Source organism: Schistocerca americana, chromosome 9 (assembly GCF_021461395.2).
Source record: "Schistocerca americana isolate TAMUIC-IGC-003095 chromosome 9, iqSchAmer2.1, whole genome shotgun sequence".
In the NCBI taxonomy this organism is placed as follows: Eukaryota; Metazoa; Arthropoda; class Insecta; order Orthoptera; family Acrididae; genus Schistocerca; species Schistocerca americana.
The window spans coordinates 82,373,407-82,394,733 of NC_060127.1; the positions used below are offsets into that span (position 1 = coordinate 82,373,407).

The 21,327-nt window shown below is 42.1% G+C and overlaps 1 protein-coding gene across 2 annotated transcripts in view; it reads right to left on the bottom strand.

Annotated features, from left to right (window-relative positions):
- The window catches only part of LOC124551016 (BTB/POZ and MATH domain-containing protein 4-like), an 81,649-nt gene extending 61,285 nt beyond the window's left edge, over window positions 1–20,364 (bottom strand). The window contains exons 1-2 of one of the 2 annotated variants that reach the window (XM_047125862.1): window positions 20,289–20,346; window positions 13,693–13,859 (exon numbers count right to left, since the gene is read on the bottom strand). The gene's annotated coding sequence lies outside the window, so the exon portion shown is untranslated. Of the gene's footprint in view, window positions 1–13,692; window positions 13,860–20,288 lie in introns of both variants that reach the window. The other variant, XM_047125861.1, reaches the window with a different exon arrangement.
- Window positions 20,365–21,327: the final 963 nt, after the last annotated feature.

Sequence of the window (21,327 nt, forward strand, 5' to 3'; positions counted from 1 at the left end):
TCACTAAAGTATATGATTTACTACAGTTTTGTCACTTTTTGTTGCAGACATTTAGTCAGAAAAACATGACGTGCAATCATCTAATGCAGTAGGGCTGTCACTAATTGAACAAAAGCTTTTGCTGTGTATCTGCTCATTTCTCACAAAGTTGACCGCAGTGGTGTGCACAGTACCTTGACTGTTTTTCCAATGAAACCCTTGGACAGAATCCTGGACGAGAAAGATATAACTCTCTAGATGATCAAACAGTGCAAGATTTGGTTAACTTTTGAGAGACAACATCTAATTTTTTGAAATAAGTGATGGATGGTCAGGTTAGTGGTTCTTGATGCCATCTCTGTGACAAAATCATTCATTGGCAGTTGCTTAGTTCTGAGTAATGCCGAACTCATTTGTATAAACTGCTGTACTTCTCTTTCATTAGGATTCACACCCTTGTGCAAATCAGATGTGTGATTCGTATGCATTTTATTCTTTCCAGGCAGCTCTAACATTGATGCAGTACTTCTCTCATATTCAGGCTGTGGCACAACATTTTGTTCAGAGCTTAAAGAATCTAAAAAAGCAAATGTCTTGCCCACATTTGTTTTGACAGGTAATTACATTTCTTTCTAACTGCTTAGCAATAGATGTTACTGTTTCTGAACTTTTATTCCACTAGTGCAGAGCCTACTGAGCTGATCATCCTCAAAAAATTCAAGTACTCCAATCTTTATTTGGTCAGACAGAACATTGCTCTGGTTTATCCCTATTGGTACTAGCACACCTTTATTTCCACAATTCAACTTTCTAGCTGTTTTTAACCACCCTCTAAGAGTAAAAATTCTCTCTCTCTCTCTTCATCCATCTCCATCTCCCTCTCCCTCTCCCTCTCCCTCTCCCCCCCCCCCCCCCCCCCCAAATGATGATAATAAAAAGAGTGCGAACTGCTGTTGTGTCAGTTTTTTCTTGCACATCTGACAATAGTTGAGTATATCAGAGAGTTTGTGCATTCTTGCTTGCCTGAGACTGGTGCTGTTGGGGTTAAAGCCACATGCAGATGTCACTTCACTGCTCACTGCTTATGAAGGTTTGTCCCTGATTAACTTTGTGTCTGATGCAGTCTTTTAAACCACAATTACTGACCCTCCATAGTCAAGAGGTGAAGTTCAGACAGAACACAAACTGGTGGTGGACTTTTCACACACTTCCTTACTGTACCAGAGGCCAGTTAGTTACAAAGTAGCATGTGACAGTTTAAATAGAACTTAATCTTCCTTTTGCAAAGCAGCTGAGTTTGATTACCCCACCACATTTTTTTAATATGTTGATTCTTCTTTGAAAAAGGCTTACAGCATGTTCTTTGCTGATATTCTAATTTTGAGTAATGAAGATGACAATTACATTCACCAGTGAACCTCAGGTGACTATGATAGCATAGCAACAATGGTTACTAAAGTTAATAAATCAGGCAAGAAGACTAAGAGATTGTTTCTTAGGAAGAGGAGATAAGCAGTTGTTGGCATCTCACTTAAAGAATGAAGTGTAATCATTTAGTTCCAGTAGGATGGACATATACGAATTTGGGCAAAGTTTAAACAGATTGTAAATCATGCTTTTAACAAATATGTACCTCAAAGACCCACCGTGGTTTAGCAGCTAAATTGATGGGCAAAAGTTAAAGATTTGTGAATCTGAGAAATGATCTATGAGCAAAGCACACAACGACAACCACAATAATACCTTAGTGAAAGATCTGGCCAGGAACCCAAAAAAATTGTGGTCCTATGTAAAATCATGAAGTGGGTCTAAGGCTTCCATCCAGTCACTCATTGACCAGTCTGGAGTGGCAGTTGAAAATATCAAAATGAAAACTGAAATCTTAAACTCTGCATTTACGAAATTGTTCACACACAAGAATTGTATAAACATACCATCCTTTGACCATCAACAAGAGTTCCATATGGGCGACTTAGTAATTGGAATCCCTGGCATACAGAAATGACTCAAAGAGTTGAAAGCAACTAAGTAGCAACATCTGGATGAGATCCAAATTCGGTTTTAAAAAGAGCACTCAATGGGACTGGCCCCTTTCTTAGCTCCCATTTATCATAACTCTCTTGCCCAGTGCAAAGTTCCAAGCAACTGGAAAAATACACAAGTGACCCCTGTATACAGGAACAGTACAAGAAAGGGCCCAGAAAATTAGAGACCAATATCCTTAACACTGATTTTCTGCAAAATTCTTGAATAGATTCTGAATTGGTATATAGTAAATTTCCTATAGACCAAAAAGCATACATCCACAAATCAGCACAGGTTTAGAAAACATTGTTCATGTGAAACTCACACCACACTTTTTTCACAGGATATCCTGCAAACTACATATGAAGAGAAACAGGCACATTCCATGTTTCTAGATTTCTGAAAAGCATTTGACATGGTATCCCACTGTAGACTGTTAATGGAGGTACAAGCATATGGAATAGGGCCTCAGAGCAGCTCAAAGACTTATTAAATAATAAAAGCCAGTAAGTAGTCATTTTTATTTGGAGAAAAGAGAACCACCTATATGAATATCAAGAACTCAGATGGAAACCAGTTCTAAGCAAAGAAGGGAAGCAGAAACTTGGAAGGAGTATATAGAGGACCTCTACAAGGGCAATGTACTTGAGGGCAATATTATGGTAATGGAACAAGATGTAGATGAAGATGAAATAGGAAATATGGTAGTGCATGAAGAATTTGACAGAGCACTGAAAGACCTAAGTTGAAACAAGGCCACAGGAGAAATACTGATAGCCTTGGGAGAGCCAGCCATGACAAAACTCTGCCATCTGGTGAGTAAGATGTGTGAGACAGGCAAAATACACTCAGACTTCAAGAAGAACATAATAATTCCAATCCCAAGGAAAACAGGTGCTGACAGGTGTGAAAATTACCAAACTATCAGTTTAACAAGTCACAGCTGCAAAATATTGACACAAATTCTTCACAGACAAATGGAAAAATGGGTAGAAGCCGATCTTGGGGAAGACCAGTTTGGATTCCGTAGAAATGATGGAACACGTGAGGCAATACTGACCCTATGACTTATCTTAGGATTAAAGAAAGGCAAACCTACATTTATAGCATTTGTAGACTTAGAGAAAGCTTTTGACAATGTTGATCAAAATAATCTCTTTCAAATTCTGAAGGTGGCAGGGATAAAATACAGGGATAGAATGGCTATTTACAATTTGTACAGAAACCAGATGGCAGTTATAAGAGTCGAGAGGTATGAAAGGTTAGTCATCGTCGAACACGGAGTGAGACAAGGTTGTAGTCTATCCCCAATGTTATTCAGTCTGTGTATTGAGCAAGCAGCAGAGGAAACAAAAGAAAAATTTGGTGTAGGAAACAGAATCCAAGGAGAGGAAATAAAAACTTTGAGGTTTGCCAATGAGATTGTAATTCTGTCAGGGACAACAAAGGACCTGGAAGAGCAGTTGAACAGAATGGACAGTGTTTGGAAAGGAGGATAGAAGATGAACAGCAACAAAAGCAAATTGAGGATAATGGAATGCAATCAAATTAAATCAGGTAATGCTGAAGGAATTAGACTAGGAAATGAGACACTTAAAGTAGTAGATGAGTTTTGATATTTGGGGAGCAAAATAACTGATCATGGTTAAAGTAGAGAGGATATAAAACGTAGACTGGCAATGGCAAGGAAAGCGTTTCTGAAGAAGAGAAACCTGTTAACATTGAATGTAGGTTTAAGTGCCAGGAAGTCTTTTCTGAAAGTGTTTGTATGGAGTTTACCCATGTATGGAAGTGAACCATGGATGATAAATAGTTTAGACAAGAAGAGAGTAGAAGCTACAGAAGAATGCTGAAGATTAAATGGGTAGATCACGTAACTAATGAAGATGTACTGAACAGGAAGAAGAGAATTTGTGGCACAACTTGACTTAAAGAAGGGATCAATTGGCAGGACACATTCTGAGGCAGCAAGGGATAACCAATTTAGAATTGGAGGGAACTGTGGAGGGTAAAAATTGTTGAGGGAGACCAAGAGTTGAATACACTAAGCAGATTCAGAAGGATATAGGTTGCAGTAGTTACTCGGAGATGAGGCAGCTTGTACAGGATAGAGCAGCATGGAGAGCTGCATCACACCAGTTCCGGACTGAAGACCACAACAACAACAACTACTACTACAACAGCAGCAGCAACAACAACAACAACAAAAAGTAGTCCCCAACAGTGAGTGTTCATCAGAGACAAAGGTATCATCAGGGGTGCCCCAGGGAAGTGTGACAGGACTACTGTTATTTTCTACTTAGATAAACAATCTGGCAGAAAGGGTGAGCAGCAATCTGCAGGTGTTTGCTGTGGTATAGAGGAAGGTGTTGCCACTGAGTGATGGTAGATACTAGTTACTAGATTACTTAGACAAAATTTCTAGTTGGTATGATAAACTGCAGCTACATTTAAACATAGAAAAATGTATGTTAATGCAGACGAGTAGGATAACCGAACCCGTACTGTTTGAGTACAGCGTTAGTAGTATGTTGCTTGACACAGTCACTTTGATTAAATATTTATGAGTAACTTTGCATTAGCTATATGAAATGGAAGGAGCATGGAAGGATTGTGGTAGGGAACATGAACGGTCAACTTCAGTTTACTAGTAGAATTCGATGAAAGTGTGATGTAAAGGTGACTGCATATAGGATGCAAGTGTGACCTATTCTTGAATACTGCTTGAGTATTTGGGATCCTCACCAGGTTGGATCAAAGGAAGGAACTGAAGCAATTCAGAGATGACCTACTAGATTTGTTACCAGTTGGTTCGAACAAGATGCAAATGTTATGTAGATGCTTTCAGAACTTGAACTGGATTCCCTGGAGGGAAGGTGATGTTCTTTTCAAGGAACACTAGTGAAAAAAAATAGAGAACCAGCATTTGAAGCTGACTGCAGAATTATCCTACTGCAGCCAACAGACATTGCACGTAAGTACCACAAAAGTAAGAAATGAGTGATTAGTATATGGAGGCATATAGACAGTCATTTTTCCTATATTCTATCAGAGTGGAAAAGAAAAGGAAATGACTAGCAGTGGTACATCATACCCTCTTGCCACATATTTTACGTTTGCTTGCAGAATATGTATGTAAACATATAATGAATCATTAACAGTTGCTGGGGTTCAGGAGAAAGGTCTCCCATATATTGCAGATTTTCAATGGAGTTATAGATCAGCTAACTGCAACATGAAGCAACAAACACACCAAAGGTACACTTTGACAATCATCCCGTGTGTATTTTCTATTTAAAAGAAAGCCATTTGGCAGAAAGACCAAATGTACAGCAGTCTTTTGCAGTGCCTACCTGTGACCCATTTCCTCTACATGGAGAATAACTACCTATCTTTTTAGATGAAAATAATCAATTTTTGAAAATATAATGAAACTGGATGGATAAAAAATCCATCCAACAAGTGGTTGCAGGCCCATATAAAAGTGTTGAAGTTCGCAAGCTTTTGTATCCAATGGATCCTTCTTCTGACAGAAAGATTGAAGGGGAAGAAGGAGGGGGTGAAGGAAAATGACTAGTGAGGCTAAGGAAAAGGGTCAGAGTTTGGAAAAGTCAACCAGAATAGGGGAGACTTACCGGACGGGATGAGAAAGAAAGATTGATTGATGGGGACTGCACTGGTCAAGATTTGAAAACCTGAGAGCTTAAAGGTGGAAGATAGGGTAATACGCAAGACAGAGATTACTGCCAAAACATTGTGCATGAGTTAGTGACTGTGGAAAGCTAAGGGCATTGTATGTGGTACAGTTGGGAGTGGCAGGGGGCGGGGGAGGGGGAGGGGGGAGGGGGAGGGGGAGGGGGAGAGTGGGGGGGGGGGGGGGAGGTGCGTGAACAAATAGGCAGGTCAGAAAATGAGAGATATAAAAAACTAAAAGAGAGTTAAGAAATGAGTATTTACTGTGAAGAAATGCTGAGACTGAAGAAATTAACATAAAATAAGCGCAGGTGGATGACATGAACCAAGGACATGTTGTAGTGCCAGTTTCCACCTGCAGTGTTCTGAGAAACTGATATCTTGGAGAAGAAACCAAATGGCACGTGCAATAAAAACAGGCACCACAGTCATGACTGTCATGTTGTACAGCATGCTCTGCAACAGGATATTGTGTACTGCTATTATACACATTCTGCCTATCCCTATTCATCCTAGCTGATAACTTGGCAGCAGTCATGCCAATGTAAAATGCTGAACAGTGTGTACATAATGGCTGGTATACGACATGATGGCTCTCCCTTTCATAGTATGTGATTTTCCAATTACAGGGCTGGTATAGTTGCAGCAGGAGGTTGCATACGACAGGTCTTACAGCGAGATGATCACAGGGTTAGGAGCCATATGGTACGGAGATGGGTGCAGAAGGAACATAGAGTCTGACAAGGATATTGTGGATACTGGAAAGGTGACGAAAAGCTATTCTATGTGTGGTGGGCAAAATGCCAGACAGAATGGCCCTCATTTCAGGGCATGATTTTAGGAAGTCACAGCCTTCTCGAAGCAGCTGATTAATACATTCAAGACCACGATAACAATGAATAGGCAGAGGATGTATACTGGTAACATACAATATCTTGTTGCAAAGCATGCTGTAAAACCTTGGTGCATGTTTCACCACACATGCCATCAGGATTCTTCCCCCAGTCACACATTTTTCAGAACTCAGCAGGTGGGTACTGGCACTACAACATGTCCTTGGCTCTCGCCAACCACCTCACCTTAATTTACATTAATTTCTTTGGTCTCAGCATTTCTTCACAGTAACTATTCCTTTCTTCACTCCCTTTTAGTTTACTACATTTTTCTTTTTCTGACCTGCCTATTTTTTGCCACTCCCCTCCCAGCTCCATCACATACTATGATGCACTTAGCTTTCCACTGTTATTAACTCATAAATGATGTTTCAGGAGTAATCTCTGTATTGCATTTTATCTTCAATCTTTAAGCTCTCAGGTTTTCAAATACGACACAGTGCCATCCCCAACAATCAGTCTTTCTTTCTCATCACATGCAGTATGTCTCCCCTGACCCGGAGTTCCGGATGAATTTTTCAAACTCTACCCCTTTTCCTAAACCTCAGGAGTCCTTTGTGAACTCTATTTCTAAATCTCACCAGTCATTTTCCTTTACCCCTCTTCCTTCCCTGTCAGCTCTTTTGCCAGAAGAACGGGCCACTGGCTCTGAAAGCTTGCAAATTTTAATACCTTTATATGTACATTCTTCTGCCACTGCTCTTTTTATCAGTCAAATTACATAATCTATCTTTTCCATAACACTGTTGTTATTCCGTCCTGCATTTTCCATTGTTTACTCCTGTAATTTGTACATCTAGTGTCAATGTGGCTGTATTAGGATGTCTGATATTCACTACAGCAATGAAGAAGTTTGGTGAGCTCAGTGAGAAGAAAGAAAAACTTGGAAGTTCTCAAATTACATTTTAATCATAAGACGTGGCAAAGTATTTGGAAGATTACTTGTATGGAAGTGATAGTATCTTGAAAAGGTGGTTGCAAGATGAACTTCACTATTAGGAAGTCTTTTCTGAAAATATTTATCTGGATTGCACCCTTCTATAGATGTGAAATGTGGACAATAAACAAGAAAAGCAGATTTTCAAATGTGGTGCCACAGAAAAATGATGGGAGATTAGGTGGGTAAATTGAATGACTAACAAAAAGGTACAGAATTAAACAGCAGATAAAGGAAATTTATGGCACATATTGACTAAAAATGGGAATCAGTTGGTAAGACTCATCCTGAGGCATCAAGAAAAAGTCTTTTTAAGAAATATCCACAAATGTGATACAGCTACAAGCATATCTTACCGGAAAGCAGTACCTCTTGGCTTCAGTGATAAAATTTTCATGTTTACAATCAGAGGACAACAGCAGTTTCAATATTGTGAGTGAGCATCAAAAAGCTTTACCATTGTCGATTTTATGGCTCAGCACATCATGATGTGCAAAGTTTGTAGATACAACTTTGCTGCAAACAGAAAACAGCAGCAAATTTATGTCAGTATTCTGCAAGCCACTGAAGTGTGTGGCAGAGTGCACTTCCCACTGCACTACGTATCAGGATTAAATCCCGTTCTGCTTGAACATGAAGCACAAAAAATGATTGCTTAACTATCTCTGTGCACACACTAATCAATGAAACATTGCGTACACAGTCCCTACAGAAGCAAAATGTAGGAGACTGTAGTATGTTCCAAAATTTCAAGCTCAATGATGCTTCTTGACGCTTTGTAAATCAGCTATTTGGGAATAGTTGGCATATATCTTCAGGTGTCTCCCAGTCAGCTTTTGCAGCACTTCCGGAACACTCTCAAGTGGGTCACACAAACCTCTGACCATTTGTGCTGCCCTTTTTTTTGTATATGTTCAATGTCCCCTTTTAGCTCTATATGGTATGTTTCACAAACATGAGGAATATTCTAATATGGGCCACATAAGTGTTTTTTTTAAGCAATCTCCTTTGTATGCTGAGGTGAAAAAAGTCATGATACGCCTCCTAATATCGTGTCAGACGTCCTTTTGGCAGGTGTAGCACAGCAACTGGAAGTGGCAAGGACTTGCCGAGTTATTGGAAGTCCCCTGTAGAAATATTGGGCCCTGCTGCCTCTATAGCTGTCCACAGTTGCGAAAGTGTCCCTAGTGCAGGCTTTTGTTTGCAGAGTGACCTCTCGATATGTTCCATAAATGTGCAATGGGATTTGTGTTGGGCGATCCAGGTGGCTAAATCATTTGCTCAAATTTTCCAGAACACTCTGCAAGCTGATCATGAGCAATGTATGTGGACTCTGTCAAGTTTCTTGGCATATGGCTTGAAGAAAATCTTAAGTGGGAGAGACACACAAATTATATCTTGAAAAAGCTATGAACTGTGTGTTACATTTTAAGGATACTCAAAAAATCAGTCACAAAATCTGTTCTCATACATGTATATTATGCTTACTTCCACTCTACATTACAGTATGGAATCATATTTTGGGGGAACTCACCTGGAGGTAGATATATTTTCAAAATGCAAAAAAAGGCAATACGCATAATATGCAACCTAAGACATAACGAATCATGCAGACAACATTTCAAAACAAATGGCATTATGACACTGACCTCTGCTAACATTTATAATATTGTCTCATTTGTCAAGTCATACCTGTTAAACAATGACTGCATATTAAAATTCAAAGGAGATATTCAGAACTATGCAACAAGGCAGCAATCTGACCTACATATAATTCAGTCCAGAACTACCTGCTACCAAGAAAGTGTTTTAAATGTTGGGATACAAATGCATAATACTTTACCAAATGAAATCAAAGCAACAAAGAACCTAAGAGCCTTCACACATAAGTTAAAAAAATATCTCTTGGACCATTGCTTTTATGCAGTTGGTCATTTTTTTGAAAGGGGTTAAAATTGCAAACAATTTTATGATAGATGTTCAATTAGGTCTGAAAATTATGTACTGTGCATGTCTATGAAATATACTGGATTATTATATACTGTGCATGTCTATGAAATATACGGGACTATTTTACTATTACATTTGTATTGCCTGTTTGTATTTTACCATACAACATTTGTATTTACTGTTATGTTAAAGATAACTAACTTCCTCATTACAAAATAATGTAAAATCAATTTATTAAAAATTACTTGCAAATATGTTCTCTTGACCTGTCCAATATCGTATGTACAACCTTACAATTCTATGATTTGTATTAACTGTCTTGTTTAAGATAGATAATTTCCTTGCTATAAAATAATGTAAAAATCAATTTGTAAAAATTACTTGTAAATAGCTCTCTTGACCTGCCCAATATCATATGTGCAGCTGTACAATACTATGATTGCCTGGATCAATAAAAATATAATACAATACAATTGTGATCCAGTGACATGGTGCACTGTCATCCATAAAAATTTCATTGCTGTTTCGAAAAATGAAGTCCAAGAATCACAGCAAATGGTCTCCACGTAGCCAAACCTAACAATTTTCAGTCAACAAACAGTTCAGTTGGACCAGAGGACCCAATCCATTACTTGTAAGCACAGTCCACACCATTATGGAGCTACTACTAGCTGGCACAATGCCTTGTTGACAACTTGGGTCCATCGCTTCGTGGGGTCTGCGCCACACTCAAAACCCTACCATATGCTCTTCTCAACTGAAACTGACCAGGGCACAGTTTTCCAGTCAGGATCCGACCGATATGGTCACGGGCCAAGGAGAGGTGCTGCAGGCATCGTGCTGTTAGTAAAGGCACTCGCATTAGTCGTCTGCTGCCACAGTCCTCTAATGCCAAATTTCACCATGCTGTCAGAACAGATACATTTGTTGCATGTCCCATGTTGATTTCTGCAGCTATTTCATGCAGAGTTGCTTGTTTGTTAGCACTGATAACCCTCTCAGTTATTAAGTGAAGGGCATTGCCCACTGCGTTGTCTGTGGTAAGACATAATGCCTGAAATTTGGTATTCTTGGCACACTCTTGACACTGTGGATCTCAGAATTCTGAATTACCTACTTGAATGAGATTTTCACTCTGCAGTGGAGTGTGTGCTGATATGAAACTTCCTGGCAGATTAAAACTGTGTGCCGGACCGAGACTCGAACTCGGGACCTTTGCCTTTCACGGGCTAGTGCTCCACCAACTGAGCTACCCTAGCACGACTCATGCCCCATCCTCCCAGCTTTACTTCTGTCAGTACCTCGTCTCCTACCTTCCAAACTTTACAGAAGCTCTCCTGCTAACCTTGCAGAACTAGCACTCCTGAAAAAAGGATATTGCAGAGACATGGCTTAGCCACAGCCAGGGGGATGTTTCCAGAATGAGATTTTCACTCTGCAGCAGAATGTGCGCTGATATGAAACTTCCTGGCAGATTAAAACTGTGAAAATCTCATTCTGGAAACATCCCCCAGGCTGTGGCTAAGCCATGTCTCCACAATATCCTTTCTTTCAGGAGTGCTAGTTCTGCAAGGTTAGCTGGAGAGCTTCTGTAAAGTTTGGAAGGTAGGAGACGAGGTACTGACAGAAGTAAAGCTGTGAGGATGGGGTGTGAGTCGTGCTAGGATAGCTCAGTTGGTAGAGGACTTGCCCGCGAAAGGTAAAGGTCCCGAGTTCGAGTCTCGGTCCGGCACACAGTTTTAATCTGCCAGGAAGTTTCAATTACCTACTTATTTCCAAAATGGAATGTCGCATGTGTCTTGCTCCAACTACCATTCCGTGTTCTAATCCTTCCCGTCGTGTGGCTATAATCACATAGGAAGTCATTTCACACTAATGACATGTATACAAATGACAGCTCGCCTTTGCACTGCCGTTTGATGCCTTGTGTATGTGATTTTACTACCATTTGTATATGTGCATATCGCTATCCCATGACTTGTCACCTCAGTGTAAACTGACTGCATTTTCCCAGTATCCTGCCACTCAAGCAGTAGCTGAAAAAGGCTTGCTCCAAATTAGCTTTTTCACCATGTGCTATCAGTCAGTATCCACCAATAATAGATGACGTGAAGTAAATTTGAGGCTTATGTATGAACAGATGTAATTATACTGGCAAAAGCAGAACACCAAGAGAGACATTTTAGGTGTAATAGCTCATATAATTCCGAGCAGCCTATGGCTAGATTACCTGTACGTGAGTGTTAGTGGGTTCACTAAAAGCTTGGAGAGTGAATGCATATTAAAAATTTTAGAGAGTACATTCTCAGCATTTACAACATGTATCGGGATTCCACTGCTATCCAAAGAGTAACTCAGGCAAGGGAGTGAGGAAATACTGAAATTAAGAAGCTGGAGTGTTGTGCATACATTCAGAAATGAAAGAACCTTGAAAGAGAAAAAGTGGAGTACTGCAAAACAGCAACATTGAAGGGTAGACTTACTGACAGTGCAATTGATCAGTTGCAGTTTCCTTATGGTTTTGCCACTGTAAGGAATGCTGAGAAGAGTGTGGAAACTATGAGGAGAGCAGTGTGACCCCCAGATTTTAACTGGTGACAATCTTCAACTTACTCTTAGCCACTTTTATAGACTGCCGAGTGACTTCAGTGAAAGCTATATAGCTGACATTGCCGTGATGGAGATTATAAGATCTGTATACAGGGATCTCTTGTGAAAATGTTTGCATGACAACACAAAACCCAAATGAGAGCTATAATATCACACACAGGAAAATACTGCAAAGGCAGTATTCCTGGGACAATATACTCTCAATGTCAAGTGTAACTCCTTTTTCTTTGGGGTTTCTGAACAAGACTGTGTCCTGTGGCTTTACCTAACTAACAACATATTCCTTTGTTACAGTAATAATGAACACCTTGTAATGATACACAGAAGATTCTTTAGTTCTTGCAGTATTTTATGAGTAAAAGAGAATGAATCTTACACCTTGCTAATTTCATATTACTCTAACGAAAGATAAATCCATATAAAAATTAATTTTGAAAACTTTCTCTTACAGTAACAATTATTTTATGCTTAAGACTCAGTACACATGTATCTTTTGACAGTTTATCACTTTCTTCTTATGTAACAGTGTTGTAAAGAAATTAAAGGAACCTCGTGCATCATGTTTCATTAAAGGCACACTTAGTACGCGCACACATTTACTACTGATTTGCAGCAAATTACTTAATCTTATAATATTATTCTCTGAAGTATTGTTTTGCCTCAGAAATTTTGCTTTATAATCGTGTACCTTCAGGGAAGAAGGCAATATTTAATAAAGCCTTAATTATTTTGTAATGCAAAGAAAAGTCTTTCAAATGGTGGCCGGTGTAAGTATGGATCTGATATATTGCTGTGCCAGTATTGTTCAGAAGTATGATGCAATGTTTCTTCTGCAGCTACTTCAGGCATTATGAAACAAATAAACAAGTGAAATATATCCACAGTTGCAAATATGGACAACCATCAGCTGTATAAGGGAATGACAACAATGAAAATTGTGTCGGACTGGGACTCAAACCCATATTTCTCGCTTGGTTGTCTTACTTTTTATGTATTTCACGATGCCTGTAGTCGTCACAGTGCATCATACTTCTGAACAACACACGCACTGCAATATAGTATTTATCCACCGACACCGAGCAAGTGACTTTCAATTAAAATGTCTCCCCTGTACGGAAACATACATGATGATTGTATGAGTGCAGGTTGTAGACACACAGTTGACAACATATGAAAGTCTGGGTCTGTTTGTGAGATGTGATCGGATAGCATAATGGTAAGGTGACTCCACGATAAGCGGGAAATTTGGGTGTGAGTCCGGCACAAATTTTCGCTAGCGTCATTCCATTACACAGCTAATGGCTATTTATATTCTCAGCTGATAATAACTTTCTTGCAACTAGGGGTCAGTTGTTCCTTATGAGATACAAGAGTATTCTTGGTAACCTGCAGCTATATAAAAATAGAAGGGATCAAACTTGCATACTTTGTAAGCAAGCTAGTAGGCATCAGGGGCATGAAAGATGACCTTCCTAAACGAACTACGAGGGTAATCCCAAAGGTAAGGTCTCCTATTTTTTTTATAAGTACATAGACCTGTTTATTTCTACAATGGTTTACATAAGTTTACAGCTCGAAAATTTAGCTAGTTTTCGACATAATCACCATTTCTGTTGATGCATTTTTGTAGACGCTGTGGCAGTTTTTGTATGCCCATGTCACACCAGCTCACTGCCACGCTGTTCAGAAAGTTATGAAACCCTTCTCTTTGACTTCGTAGTCGGAGCTGAATCACTTGGACCACAATTAATGCTGACAGGTACTGTGAGACTCTGAAAAAAAAAGGGCAATTCAGAGCCTGAGAACAGGAATGTTGATCAAGGGTGTACACATTCTCCATGACAACGCTCGCCCACACATCGCTCGGCAAACCGTTGCTCTCCTGCAACAGTTTCAGTGGAACATAATCACTCACCCACCCTATAGTCCTGACTTGGCGCCCAGTGGCTATCTCCTGTTCCCTAGGTTAAAAGAACATTTGGCTGGAAAGTGATTCAGCTCCGACGACGAGGTGAATAGATTCTAACCTCACCTAACCTCCTTGATCCTGTCAAAAACTGACGAAGGAGATCGAATGTACTATGACTACGCTGTAGGCTGATGTTATAGGATCTGATAACCGTTGTCGGTGCCACTGTGAACACAGCCTTAGTTAAAAAAAAAAAAAAAAGTTCCAGACTTCACAAAAGCTCTTCTACGAAACTTGCAAGGCTAGCACTTCTGGAAGAAAGGACATTGCGGAGACATGACTTAGTCACAGCCTGGGGGATGTTTCCAGAATGAAATTTTCACTCTGCAGCGGAGTGTGCAGTGATATGAAACTTCCTGGCACATTAAAACTGTGTGTGGGGGCGAGACTTGAACTCGTGACCTTTGCCTTTCGCGTACAGGCGCTCTACTATCTTTGGTAGTTCAGGTGGTAGAGCACTTGACCACGAAAGGCAAAGGTCCCGAGTTCGAGTCTCGATCGGGCACACAGTTTTAATCTGCCAGGAAGTTTCATATCAGCGCACACTCTGCTGCAGAGTGAAAGTTTCATTCTGTGATGCAGTGTATTGTTCAGATACCTGTCAGAACGTATTGTTTCGCGGAAAAAGATTGGGCAAATAGTTCGTCTTGCACTAATTGCTCATCACACTCCTGTTTCCACATCATACCGAGGTTGTTGATGTAATTCGTGAGGATTTTCGGAGCTCCAACGTACCCTGACTGACGCAGTTGTAAGGTGCCAGGACATGAGCACTTACACGTTAGCTTACCAACATTAGTATTAATACACTACTGGCCATTAAAATTGCTACACCACGAAGATGACATGCTACAGACGCGAAATTTAACCGACAGGAAGAAGATGATGTGATATGCAAATGATTAACTTTTCAGAGCATTCACACAAGGTGCTGACATGAGGAAAGTTTCCAACCGATTTCTCATACACAAACAGCAATTGACCGGCGTTGCCTGGTGAAACGTTGTTGTGATGCCTCGTGTAAGGAGGAGAAAAGCGTACCATCACGTTTCCGACTTTGATAAAGGTCGGATTGTAGTCTATCGCGATTGCGGTTTATCGTATCGCGACAATGCTGCTCGCGTTTGTCGAGATCCAATGACTGTTAGCAGAATACGGAATCAGTGGGTTCAGGAGGGTAATACGGAACGCCGTGCTGGATCCCAACGGCCTCGTATCACTAGCAGTGGAGATGACAGGCATCTTATCCGCATGACTGTAACGGATCGTGCAGCCACGTCTCGATCCCTGAGTCAACAGATGGGGACGTCTGCAAGACAACAACCATTTGCACGAACAGTTCGACGACGTTTGCAGCAGCATGGACTATCAGCTCGGAGACCGTGGCTGCGATTACCCTTGACGCTGCATCACAGACAGGAGCGCCTGCGATGGTGCACTCAACGACGAACCTGGGTGCACGAATGGTAAAACGTCGTTTTTTCGGATGAATCCAGGTTCTGCTTACAGCATTATAATGGTCGCATCCATGTTTGGTGATATCGCGGTGAACGCACATTGGAAGCGTGTATTCGTCATCGCCATACTGGCGTATCACCCGGCGTCATGGTAAGGGGTGGCATTGGTTACACGTCTCGGTCACCTCTTGTTCGCATTGACTGCACTTTGAAAAATGGGCGTTACATTTCAGATGTGTTACGACCCGTGGCTCTACCATTCATTCGATCCCTGCGAAACCCTACATTTCAGCAGGATAATGCACGACCGCATGTTGCAGGTCCTGTACGGGCCTTGCTGGATACAGCGACTGCTGCCCTGGCCAGCACATTCTCCAGATCTCTCACCAATTGAAAACGTCTGGTCAATGGTGGCCGAGCAACTGGCTCGTCACAATTCGTCAGTCACTACTCTTGATGAACTGTGGTATTGTGTTGAAGCTGCATGGGCAGCTGTACCTGTACACGCCATCCAAGCTCTGTTTGAGTCAATGCCCAGGCGTATCAAGGCCGTTATTGCGGCCAGAGGTGGTTGTTCTGGGTACTGATTTCTCAGGATCTATGCACCCAAATTGCGTGAAAATGTAATCACATGTCAGTTCTAGTATATTATATTTGTCCATTGAATACCCGTTGATCATCTGCATTTTTTCTTGGTGTAGCAATTTTAATGGCCAGTAGTGTAATAAAGGGACTGGCAAGGGTATCAGATCATGTCTCTATTGAATTATGATGAATATGAGGCACAAGTCATTAACTTAAAGCGTTGGTGAAAAGTGTCGGAAGTTGAGAATTGTGGAATATAAAGTCTGCAGCTGGCCGTAGCTCGCCGGGCTGCCGTGGGCAGGTAGCGGTCACTCGAAACGCGGGAAAATACGGCGCTTTTGGGGATGGCCCGGCATCCGGAGCCACCTGTGTTGAGAAACACGTGGCGAAGACGGGAATTTCGATTGCCTAGGGGCGATATGACCCACCCGATCATTGGATAGATCTCAGAAATGCCGTTGGAGGGATTTCGGCGGTGATAGAGCGTCCGACATTGGCCGAAATGGGGTATTGTTTCGCCCCGTCTTCGTACGCGTGAATTTCTTTGTCCACCCACACACTCCTGAGAATGGCACATTAACAATTTGCAATTACGCGCCCCTATTACCGGCAGCTGCGTTGATAAATACTCGGCACCTCGCGAGGAGAGGAGAATTGCGGTGAGAGGGAACTTCGCCTTCAGCCATCGAGCGGTACTGACTTGGAGACGGCGTCTTGGCCGTCGTCTTCGAAGGGAGATATACGGTCTGTGTCGCAGCACTGCACCAACGCGTGTTCCGTGCAGAGTTCTGCGGTTAGAGCTCTTTGTGTGCTCAGAAGCGAGATTTTCCCCAACGCTTAACTACTTCCACTAATATTTTTGATCTGGTAGTTATCCTTGCGAGGTGCCGAGTATTTATCAACGCAGCTGCCGGTAATAGGGGCGCGTAATTGAAAATTGTTAATGTGCCAGTCTCAGGAGTGTGTGGGTGGACAAAGAAATTCACATTTTTTTGTAAATTTTGTCAGTTGTGGGGGATATCAAATTAAAATGCCAATATTACAATCGAATTATCGACTTCATTGTAGCTAGCATTTACCATGTCCCAGTAAGCTTTACATGTACTCTAGTCACTGCACAGCTTGCTCAGACGGGAAGGAAAGAAGGTTTGCGGTCTTATATGTCAGCGACGGTCAAAATAAGCTTACACAGTCATGATTCACGAGAAAGAAAGCATCTCGGGATCAACTTCCCTATCGTGCAACAGACTGTAACAGCCAGTTGCAATCTCGACCCCGAGCAACAGTATCTGAGTTCCTCAGTTGATGAACTACCGTTATTTTGTATAGTTTCAATTTCAGTCTGTACACAGCTCTGTGAGCAGTTGCTCTTGACACACCAATCTGAAGAAACGGCGCAGAGAGTTAGTTGGACTTCTTTCCGAGGCCTCCTCTATCTCGCCTAATTTATTTTCGGTTAAAACATTAGGTTCTGTAGCCCATCGTTTCTGTAACACAGATTCAATCTCTTTAAGTTTCTTCACTAATCTGCGTATCGTCGAATCATCGGGAACATGCACACCAGGAAATTTTCGTATGAATTCAAGCCGACATTCCACACACGATTCTGTTTTTGCGTAGTTCAACGCAATAAACACTTAATACTTCGTGTATTCCATACTGAACGGAAATTCTACAGGAAACATAACGAAGCACCTAAACACTTCGTCGCACAGTACAGAAGACACGCGCACGGTTATCCAACAACTTACGGGAATTAAGCCAGGTAATACACTACTGGCCATTAAAATTGCTACACCAAGAAGAAATGCATATGATAAACGGGTATTCATTGGACAAATATATTATACTAGAACTGACATGTGAATACATTTTCACGCAATTTGGGGGCATAGATCCTGAGAAATCAGTACCCAGAACAACCACCTCTGGCAGTACGGCCTTGATACGCCTGGGCATTGAGTCAAACAGAGCTTGGATGGCGTGTACAGGTACAGCTGCCCATGCAGCTTCAACAGGATACCACAGTTGAGCAAGAGTAGTGACCGGCGTATTGTGACGAGCCAGTTGCTCGGTAACCATTGACCAGACGTTTTCAATTGGTGAGAGATCTGGAGATTGTGCCGGCCAGGGCAGCAGTCGAACATTTTCTGCATCCAGAAAGGCCCGTACAGGACCTGCAACGTGCGGTCGTGCAGTAACCTGCTGAAATGTAGGGTTTCGCAGGGATCGAATGAAGGGTAGAGCCACGGGTCGTAACACATCTGAAATGTAGCGTCCACTGTTCAAAGTGCCGTCAATGCGAACAAGAAGTGACCTAGACGTGTAACCAATGGCACCCCATACCATCACGCCGGGTGATACGCCAGTATGGCGATGACGAATACACGCTTCCAATGTGCGTTCACCGCGATGTCGCGAAACACGGATGCGACGATCATGATGCTTTACGTGCTACAGACGCGAAATTTAACCGACAGGAAGAAGGTGCTGTGATATGCAAATGATTAGCTTTTCAGAGCATTCACACAAGGTTGGCGCCAGTGGCGACACCTAGAACGTGCTGACATGACGAAAGTTTTCAACTCATTTCTCATACACAAAACCCACTTTTAAAGGTCGGATTGTAGCTTATCTCGACTGCGGTTTATCGTATCGCGACATTGCTGCTCGCGTTGGTCGAGATCCAACGACTGTTAGCAGAATAAGGAATGGGTGGGTTCAGGAGGCTCATACAGAACGCCGTGCTGGATCCCAACTGCCTCGTATCACTAGCAGTCGAGATGACAGGCATCTTATCCGCATGGCTGTAACGGATCGTGCAGCCACGTCTCGATCCTGAGTCAACAGATGGGGACGTTTGCAAGACAACAACCATCTGCACGAACAGTTCGACGACGTTTACAGCATCATGGACTATGAGCTCGGAGACCGTGGCTGCGGTTACCCTTGACGCTGCATCACAGACAGGAGCGCCTGCGATGGTGTACTCGACGACGAACCTGGGTGCACGAATGGCAAAACGTCATTTTTTCGGATGAATCCAAGTTCGTTTTACAGCATCACAATGGTCGCATTGGAAGCGTGTATTTGTCATCGCCATACTGGCATATCACCTGCCGTGATGGTATGGGGTGCCATTGGTTACACGTCTCGGTCACCGGTTGTTCGCATTGACTGCACTTTGAACAGTGGACGTTATATTTCAGATGTGTTACGACCTGTGGCTCTACCCTTCATTCGATCCCTGCGAATCCCTACATTTCAGCAGGATAATGCGCGACCGCGTGTTGCAGGTCCTGTACGGGCCTTTCTGGATACAGAAAATGTTCGACTGCTGCCCTGGCTAGCACATTCTCCAGATCTCTTACCAACTGAAAACGTCTGGTCAATGGTGGCCGAGCAACTGGCTCGTCACAATACGCCAGTCACTACTCTTGATGAACTGTAGTATCGTGCTGAAGCTGCGTGGGCAGCTGTACCTGTACACGCCATCCAAGCTCTGTTTGACTCAATGCCGAGGCGTATCAATATAATATATTTGTCCAATGAATACCCGTTTATCATATGCATTTCTTCTTGGTGTAGCAATATTAATGGCCTGTATTGTAATTGCGTATTGTACCACAAAAGTATAATACACACTGGACCACCAGAAACTGCGATACCGGTATCAAAATTTCTGCGCTAGAAATGCATCTTTTTCTGGTCGTTTAGAAAAAATTCACACAAAATCGGAAAACCTTAATGTGGACCATCTCTGGAACTAGACTACTTGACGTGGGTTTACCGTACAATGTTTCGCTAATGCCAATGTTTCAAGAGAGCAGTTTATGTCGCTAGGCACGCGCATACAAAGTTAAAACAACACTCACAATCGTACAAGAGTGCAAACAGGCTAGTAGCAATATTAGCAGTTGGCTAGACCACTTATTATTTCAGTAGATATCTAAAGCTGAACAGAAACCGAAAGACAACGCCAAGGCCTAAATTTCAGACTTACCTCTGTAATAATGAAGATCACATTGTGGGCGTATACAACATACGCAAATTCTTTATTTTACAGGGGATATAAATGCCATATTTGTATGGTTTTTACCAGAACATGGTACGTATGAACATCTATCGAAATGTCGTGAAACAATGTAATTACCGTAATGAAATCATGAGAGCTTTTTGTTTGCACTTACCGAATTGTAGGCGTTTTTTGCACACGTGTAAAGATACAGAGATGAAGAGAGACTCACTAGCAGGACGACTGAGAACATGTAACGCCAACCAGGAAATGTGATAGCTGAACTAATCTCGCCATACAGGAAACGTCTCAGTTCTCGCTGCCAGAGAAGCACGTACTTCCCCGTACGCCCAGAGCTCCGATTTTCCTCGTTTCATCTTCAAAATGTTCAAATGTGTGTGAAATCTTATGGGACTCAACTGCTAAGGTCATCAGTCCCGAAGCTTACACACTACTTAACCTAAATTATCCTAAGGACAAACGCACATACCCATGCCCGAGGGAGGACTCGAACCTCCGCCGGGACCAGCCGCACAGTCCATGATCGCAGCGCCTAAGACCGCTCGGCTAATCGAGCGGTGCCGTTTCATCTTCCTGCTGCCAACTGCGCAAAGTCACACTCAAGCGTCCCTTTGAACACTTCGTAATTTTCATTTTCGTGTTACCCGAACACGATACCTGTGAAAGGTAAGATGAAGGATGATGAGACGGCCGGCCGCTGTGACCGAGCGGCTCTAGGCGCTTCATTTCGGAGCCGCGCTGTTGCTACGGTCGCAGGTTTAAATCCTGTCTCGGGAATGGATGTGTGTGATGTCCTTAGGTTAGTTAGGTTTAAGTTCAAAAATGGCCCTGAGCACTATGGGACTTAACTGCTGAGGTCATCAGTCCCCTAGAACTTAGAACTACTTAAATCTAAGTAATCTAAGGACATAACACACATCCATTCCCGAGGCAGGATTCGAACCTGCGACCGTAGCGGTCGCGCGGTTCCAGAGTGTAACGCCTAGAACCGCTCGGCCACTCCGGCCGGCCCAATAGGTTTAAGTAGTTCTAAGTCCAGCGGACTGGTGATTTAAGATGTTAAGTCCTATAGTGCTTGGTGCCATTTGAACTATGACGAGACGTTTTCCACATTTGTGCTGAATATGCCTCACATCAACTGTGTGACGGAGGCAGTACTTACCGGAGTAAAGGAGTACCTGGAAGTTTTCATT